Here is a 7,680-nt window from a genome sequence, read left to right as displayed (position 1 = left end):
TCTGACTGCCGCTCCCGGCTGATCCTGCGGAGTGGAGCGCCCCCGCCCACCCCCCATCCCCGCGTTACGCTCAGGCCTCCTCCGCTCTGCTACCGGAGGGGGGTGCTTGGGGAGCCCTTGCACGCTAGTCTTCCTGGAGCTGCAGTCGTGGAGCCCCGCGCTCTTGGGAGCCTCTCGGCGGCTTCCCCTCGGCTGCGCTGGTGTGCAGGCTCTCCCCGCCACCCCCACCCGCGGCTCGCCCTCCTTCCCTCCCTCCCTCCCTCCAGCCCGGCTGGCCGGAGCGCGCACACCGGGGCTCCGGCACGTGGGCGCGCGGGAGGCGGCGGCCGCTGCTGCCGCTGCCGGAGCCCAAGCCCGAGCCGAGATTGCCCTCCATGCTGCGGGCTCTGCGGCCGCCTTCCGCTCAGCCTCTGGTCCAAGCCCAGCCCCGCGAGCCTGCGAAGCAGCAGAGGGGAGGAGGACGCGGAAAGGAGGAGGGGCGCGGCGGGCTGGGGCAAGCCGGGCTCTGAGCAAGGGGCGCCCGCAGCCGAGAGGAGGCAGCCCGGCTCTCTCGCTCCTTCTGCTCCAGCCACTGCTGGGGGTTCCAGGCAGCGCGATGCCGCTAGGCTCCTTCTAGGCGGCGGCCAGAGAAGGCTTCCCGCAGCCGCTCGGCCCACGCCGGCTCGCCTTCAGCGGTCGAGTCCCTTCTCTGTCCTGGAGGACGCTCCCGGCCCCTCGAGCCTGAGCGAGCGCGAAGTCCGAAGTCCGCTCCCAGCGCCGCCAACTTCCCCGGGAGCCCCTCTCCCCGCAGCAGCCTGCGCCAGCCCTGGGAGCGATGCGCCCCCAGCCGGGCGGCTCACCTTCTGCCAACTCGCCACCCATGGGATCGACTGCCCTCGGCTGCCCCGCTTGGAGCTCGTAGTAGCCTTCGCCGCGTGGCCGGGGAGAGGAGTGAGACACCAAGGCGTTTAGCGGATCCCGCGCGCGCCTGTCTGTTGGGGTCCCCTGCGGGGGCAGCGTCCATACCCAGGGGTGAGTAACCGGGTCGTGACAGCGCCCTTTATCTCCAGCTAGGAGCTTGCAGGGATGGCAGGGAGACAGGAGAAAGTTAAGTCTCCTTGCACCTATCCTGGGCTTTGGCAGCGAGACGCAACATTGGCTCTCCTAATCCAATTGCCTTCGGGGGTTCCCTGAATGCCTTCAATTCTAAGCCAAGGAGGAAGACCCTTTTCGCTTCCCAAGGGGAAGGGGATCCCTACAGCAGACCACTGACTGTTCCCCACCAACGTGCCATTCGGGGCTTTTCAGCCGCCCGCGCGTTAAGCAGGCACCCAGCTTTAAGCGCTTGGAGATCCGCAGCTGCCTGGTCGCGCTCAGAGATCGTGGGCAGCCCGGGGTCCCTAGGGGAGGCTAAGCGTGCTTCATTAGGGAGAAGCCACTGCTGGAATATTAAGGAAGCGTGTATGTGTGTGCCTGGGAGCAGGAGAGGTAGCCTTAAGAAGAGGTGCGAATGAAATTTATCTGTTGCTGACGGATCGGGTGCCCCGGGCGCCCAGCTCCGCGGTACGGGTTTGGAGGCATAGGATCTTTAGGGCGGCCTGACAGAGTCCAACAGGTGGCCTGCGCGGGCTTCCTGTGGTCGGGCGCGGGGGAGGGGAACTGCTCCCTCCCCGGGGCTCAAGCTGCCGCTGCTGCTTCTAGGGTGCATCCGAACATGGGTGAGGAAATGCGCTCTCTGCTCTCAGGCCTGATTTGGGGTGAGTGTGTGAGGCATCCAAATGCCTTCTGTCGGAAAACAGCGGCCTTATTATGTGCCTGACTGAAGTTTCAACTTGCAGGCAACTGAGGGGCCATTCAGCTGCGGCGACGCGGACTTGGCTGGCCCTCAGATGCGAGTCCTGGCCTTCTTCGCCGTCCCTGGCAGAGGGTATTCCAGCTCCCTGGGCTGGGCAGCCAGCCAAACCTCAGCATTTCGCTCCTCTGTACTCCACCACGGGGAGGGGGAGTTGCGGGAGCCATCAGGAGCACTGGCCCGAGTTCATTTTCCTTTCCCTCCCTCCTGCACTCTTGTCCTGAGACTCAGACGGAGGGGTGGGGATGGATGAGATGGGCGGGTACAGGTGGTGTGAGCGGATAAGTGTGGAGACAGGTCGAGTTTGAGAGCAGGACTGAAAGAGGCCAGAGAGACGAAGTTCTGCACTCGTACGCGGCGATTCGAACTGAGAAAGGGCATGGCTGTGCTTTGAAAAAGTTTCTTCCGAACTCACCATCCTTCGGTGATTTGGAGTGTGCAAAATACTCTAGGCCCTTGAAGCGGTGGCACTCCAAAGGACCCTCTTCCCAGTCTGTTGCGTCACTTCTCTGCCCCTCAGTTTGCCCATCTGTAGATTGGGGACAGTTACCCCCATTCATGGCAGAAGCTCTGGTATGTCTATAAAGGAGGGACTTAGAGATGGGTGTGGGCCTGGAAGGTGGAGGAGCAGCTGGGGGGGGGGGGTGGGGTGGAGTGGGGAGAAGCATTGTCTGGAAGCTGCATGCGTAGCAGACACAGTTTTTACTTAGATTTTGTGCTTTGAGGAGGTTAGTTGGCTTTGAGAAGAATGGTGGAGACTTTGGGAAGCTAAAGCTTTCTCAACACCCCTTTGGCACCACTGCAGCCACAGTGAGCAGTCTATACTATGGAAACGAAGTGATGGACACCCCAGACCACGGAAGAACCCTCCACTGCCAGCTTAGCCCAGCAGCTTCTGCTCCAGGCGAGGCTCTGGGTGCTAGAGCTGTTTGGCCTTGCTCTTTACACTCCGTAATTGCTGTTGCATCTTTCTAGCCTGGATTTAGTTTCCCTCCCTAGGAGGGACCCTCCTCACTCTGGGGCCTCTGACAGCATATCGCCAAGAACTGTAAGTACAGTGAGCCCCTTGACTTGTAGAGGGTGCTGGCTGACTTAGCATGGAGCACACGCTTGCCTGACCAGAAGCGTGCCCCCTGGAGGCTCCTTATTGAGAGGGGAGCCAGGAGCTGGGGCGTGAAGAACAGGAATGGGCAGCGAGGGATTGTGTATGTCAGAGAGACAAATGGAAGTACAGAGTCAGAGAAAGAAGAAAAGGGAGAAGAAGGAGTAACAGGCAGAGGCAGAACAAGAGGGGAGTCAGAGACAGACATACATACCCAGAGGCAAAAGGGGAGAGAGGGACAGAGACACAGGAGAGAAGGAAAGCTATAGGCTGGAGCTGGCAAAGAATAAGAGGAGAGAGGAGTAAGAGAGAGAACTGGAAGGGAGGGAAGTGAGGAAAAAGAAATCTGAAGAAAAGACAAGTGTGAGAGAGCGTGCCTAAAGGAAAAGGGATGTGAGCAAGGGTGGAGGAATCAGGTGGGGAGGAGAGAATGGTGGGAGAATGGGGGGAGGCAGAGGAAACTGGGAAGCCCCCGTTTTTTGTATTTAATTTTTATATACCACATGGCAGTTCTAAGGACTTTGACATAATCCACATCTTTAAGTAGCTAGCCCTTGGTTAATGTTTCTTTCTTTGTGGAGTCGTGAATTATGTAGAAATTGGACACCTGCTTGCAACCCAGCTGCATTGGAGGTGATAAGAATGTAAGAAGTTTAGATTCTTGGTAAATGCACAGATGCACAAGTTCATTTGCCTTCATTGTTTTTTTCTGGGTGAACACAGGACTGTAGAACTCGGAAGTGGTTCTTTCATTCACCATATTTGCCAGGGACTCTCTAATCCGTTTATGGAAGAATCTCCTGGGCAGTTTCGGAGAAAAGCAAATTACTGGGCCCACTCCCCTGGGAGTCTCATCCACTGGGACAGGAAAGTGCTGCATTAATGAGTGCCCCATTGATTCTAAAGCAGGCCGTCCCTGACCACACTTTGATAAACATGGTGTAACACGCCTTCTAATTTGTTTCCATTCTTCCTCCTAAGAGAAACAGTTTAACACCTCCCTCTGGTATCCCTCCATCCCCACAAAAGCTCATTTCTTGTGAATTTCTCTTGAAAAGGACAAGCCCTAGGATTGCTCAGCCATGGTTACCTTTCCATGAACCTCATTAATAACAGTAGCTCCAGGGGACAATGGACAGCTCTTCTGGTTGACCTTGTCAGGGGTGTCCACAACTAACAGGTATTGAGCGCTCCGCAGGGCACTGCCCTGGGCATTCTTTATACACTCTCTGCCTATCGAACACTCACAGAAAACTATGCTGTAAGCACTGTTGTTATCATCTGCATTTTATAGTTGAGGAACTGAGATTTAGAGAAATTCAGTTACTTATCCTGGAGAAATTACGTTCCTTGCCTGGGGTCAGGCAACTGGGAAGCAGCGGTGCTGAAACTTGCACCCAGGTTTAGTTGACTCCAGGGTCAAGGTCCTAATTACATATCATGGTGTATGTATCTACATACACCTAATCCTAACGTTCCATTCTAGACTGACGGAGCCAGAGATCCTTGGAGATATTTCCCAGCACTCTCTCGCCCCACTTTATCAACTGAGCAAAGTGAAAAGTGGCTGAAGAAACTGAGAAGTGACTTGCCAGAGATCCTACAAGCAGTAAGTGCCAGAACTGGGACTGGTGCCCTGATACCCTAAGTCTCAGTCCAGCCTTCTCCCCACCACACTAGTGGTTGTTGTGTCTGGCTGATCGTCAAGGTCACATGAGCATCTTAGTCAAAACACAAGTTGCTGGACCCCACTAGAGGCTTACTGAATTCAAACCTGGGGCAAAAAGCCCAGAAATCTGTATTTTTAGTCCACGCCCCAAGTCTGCATCTGCACATTACCATTTGCCCCAGTTACTCTGTAGCTCCTGGCATCTGACACCGCGGATCCCTTTCAAACAGCTTCAAGTGGAGAATTTCAAGCCCCTCCCACTTCCAGCAAAACAAACACACAAAACATAGTATACTCTCTGGATGCTGCAGCCCACACTGATGGACCACGGGCAAGGAAACAAGCTGGTCAAACCAGAGGGAACTTTGAAAGCTCTCTGAGAACTGTAGCAATCACATTGAGGTTGGTTAGGCTAAGATTTTCCTGTGCCAGGTTGGAAAGCATTTAAGGAAACATCAAATGCTCCTTCAAAGCATCAGTGTTGGTATTTGTACTAATGCTTGACACGAAAGGACACCGTGAACCAGGCCAATGTGCCGCGGTGTCAAAAGTGTCACGCTCCGTCTCCCAATTTAGTGGGTGTCGCTGTGGTGAAGGATCTAGGCTTTCTCTCCTTCATTATTATGCTTTTGACTCCCTCAGAATGTGTCAGTGCCTCCTTCCGCAGGTGAAAAGGAGCCATCACCCACATTCTGCCTCTTTCTGGCCCACTTAAATTGTTTTCTTGGTGACCTCAACATCTTTTCCCTTCTATTTCATTGAAAAGTAGCCAAAGGTGCCAGACATCTTGTCCAGCAAACTGTTTTGTCATCTTTCCCTTTTCAGATCCAAATTTATTTTCTGAATCTGTCGCTTTTAACCCTGACCTCTTATTCAAGGATGGTAATTGAGCCGTGGGTAGCTTTGATAAGCAACTGTCTGATAACGTGTGTTTTAAATAACCACAGTTGTTTGTGAATAGAACACAAACCAAGGAATAACTTACATTTACAATGTCTGCAACTTTAATATGCTGGGAATTTTTTGCCCTTTCAGCAGTGAAAATCTACTTTGCTGGCACAGCTGGCAGTGGAGAAGTGGAAGGTGGAAAGAAATATTCTTAGTGGTTAAGACCTGGGCTCTGGATGCAGACAATTAGGGGTCAAGGTCTACTTCCATCTTGCTGGCTAGTATAACCTTGGTCTGGTTATTGAACTTCCCCAAGTCTCCTTGTCTTCACCTGGTCATTGAAGACAGTAACAGGAGGCCTCTCTGTGGATGCTACCAGGACTTACCTTGGTCAGTGCCTGAAGTGCTGAGCATAGCAGCTGGCATGTGGCAATGACTCATCTGTTAACTAGTATTTGTTAAACATTTGTCATGTGCCAGGCTCCATTTAACCAAGGATAAAACTGATGTCACAGAGCTTAAGCAACTTGCCCAGGTCACCCACATCCTAAGTAACAGACAGACTTGAAATCCAGATCTGTCCTTTTCAAGTGCCCCCCTCCCCTGACTCTTACTGTTGCATTGGTGTGAGTCTCTCTGTTCCTTCCTTACATGTTAAGACAGAGTGTTGCATATGAAACATATTCTGGTTTGTATTTTAATTGAACCCATTACTAGAGTGTCAAATAGAATTATTCTCAGTGGGGATCTTTTGAAATTTGGGGGATAATTTTAGCTGGTTAACTCACCTCCCAAGTGTTTGCTTTTGCTTTTCCGGCAGTTGGGAGGAGTTTTCATGGATCCATCCTCTGCTGCTTTTGCGTGGTTAACTTCCACCTGTTTTTAAGTTCTCAGTATAGATGTTGTTTCTTTGGGAAAATCTCCTTTGACCCCTCCAGGGCTGAGTTAAATGTCTTTATAATGTGTTCCTCTACTTAAACTGTAGTATATTTCCATTTACTTCTCTATATCTGCTGCTCGGTCTATATAAGCTTCTTGCGATCAGGGACCTGGTCTTAATTCAAGTTGTATCTACAGTGCCCAGGATAGTACATGACATATAGAAAACTGACAAAATCTGTTGAATGACCAATTGACACTCTGAGCTAATTCTAGGTGGCCCAGAAAAAGTGGTCGTTGTCCTTAAACTCTAAGGAAAAATATCCAAACATTGGAATTGAAAACCACGCAGTATAATGTGTCCCCAGAGGCACCAGTTCTTCAGATGGAAGGGGAGTGTAATGGTATCAGTAGTTGCTGATTAACCACCTTGGTAGCTTTGGGCAAGTTCCATTGTGATGTTGCTTAAGATGTAATTAGAAGAGACATTCTGATTTATAACAATGTGATTTTTATCTGTACATTTAATTAGTTGCTCAGAAAGACACTTTTGTTTCTCAGCCCAAAAGTTTTAAAAATTGATGGGCTTCTGGAGTTAGAACTAAGGTTAGAGATAACCTAGTTCTACCAGCTTGTATGAGAGATGAGAAAACAGAGGCTCAGAGAAGGAAAGAGACTTGCCCGAGGTCACCCAGCAAGTTAGTGCCAGAGCCGCTGTGAGAGCCAGGGGTTTCTGGCTGCTAGCCCAGGACTCTTAATGCACAGCTGAGAGTGATTAACACATCCGTGGTGAGCTCCTTGTTTGCTTTGAAGGCATACTTGCAAGCCTTCTGCGTGTACACAGCCCAGGCTCCGTAAAATTCCAAGATAACGCTCCTGCTGAAAAGGAGGGAAGCAGGACTGAAATGATTTGCTGGTTGGGCAAATCCCAAGCGTCAGAGAAGTTTGTGGGAGAGCTTCTTGGCAGGTCCTATGTTGGCAAGGTCTTCTGGGCTTCTGGGATTTCCAGCCTACTTTTCAAACAAGGAGATGTGGCTTGACAGGGATCTTCCTTTGCTATTCTCGAGTGGGATATTTCAAGGTGATTTAGAGATATATGAAGTTCATTGCCCAGTCCCTGGCACGGGGCTGCTGGCAAAGTACTGGTTCAGATCCTGCTCCCCTTTCTTCTTAACACTTTTTTTAGATGGGAAGCAGTCACCTTGGAACCCTTCTCTCTATCTCTGGGGTGCCTTGGAGTCTGACTAAATGGACCAGTCTGAATATACCCTCAGACATAGAAACGTGTGCAATGTACTCTGACATTGTTAA

The 7,680-nt window shown here is 51.6% G+C and overlaps 1 protein-coding gene across 1 annotated transcript in view; it reads left to right on the top strand.

Annotated features, from left to right (window-relative positions):
- Window positions 1-299: 299 nt before the first annotated feature.
- SGCD (sarcoglycan delta) overlaps window positions 300-7,680 on the top strand; it is an 894,446-nt gene continuing 887,065 nt past the window's right edge. Inside the window, exon 1 of the mRNA XM_070517163.1 lies at window positions 300-1,011. The gene's annotated coding sequence lies outside the window, so the exon portion shown is untranslated. The remainder of the gene's footprint in view (window positions 1,012-7,680) is intronic.

This window comes from Equus asinus, chromosome 9 (assembly GCF_041296235.1).
Source record: "Equus asinus isolate D_3611 breed Donkey chromosome 9, EquAss-T2T_v2, whole genome shotgun sequence".
Classification (NCBI taxonomy): domain Eukaryota; kingdom Metazoa; phylum Chordata; class Mammalia; order Perissodactyla; family Equidae; genus Equus; species Equus asinus.
This window is presented reverse-complemented; position numbering and strand designations above follow the sequence as displayed.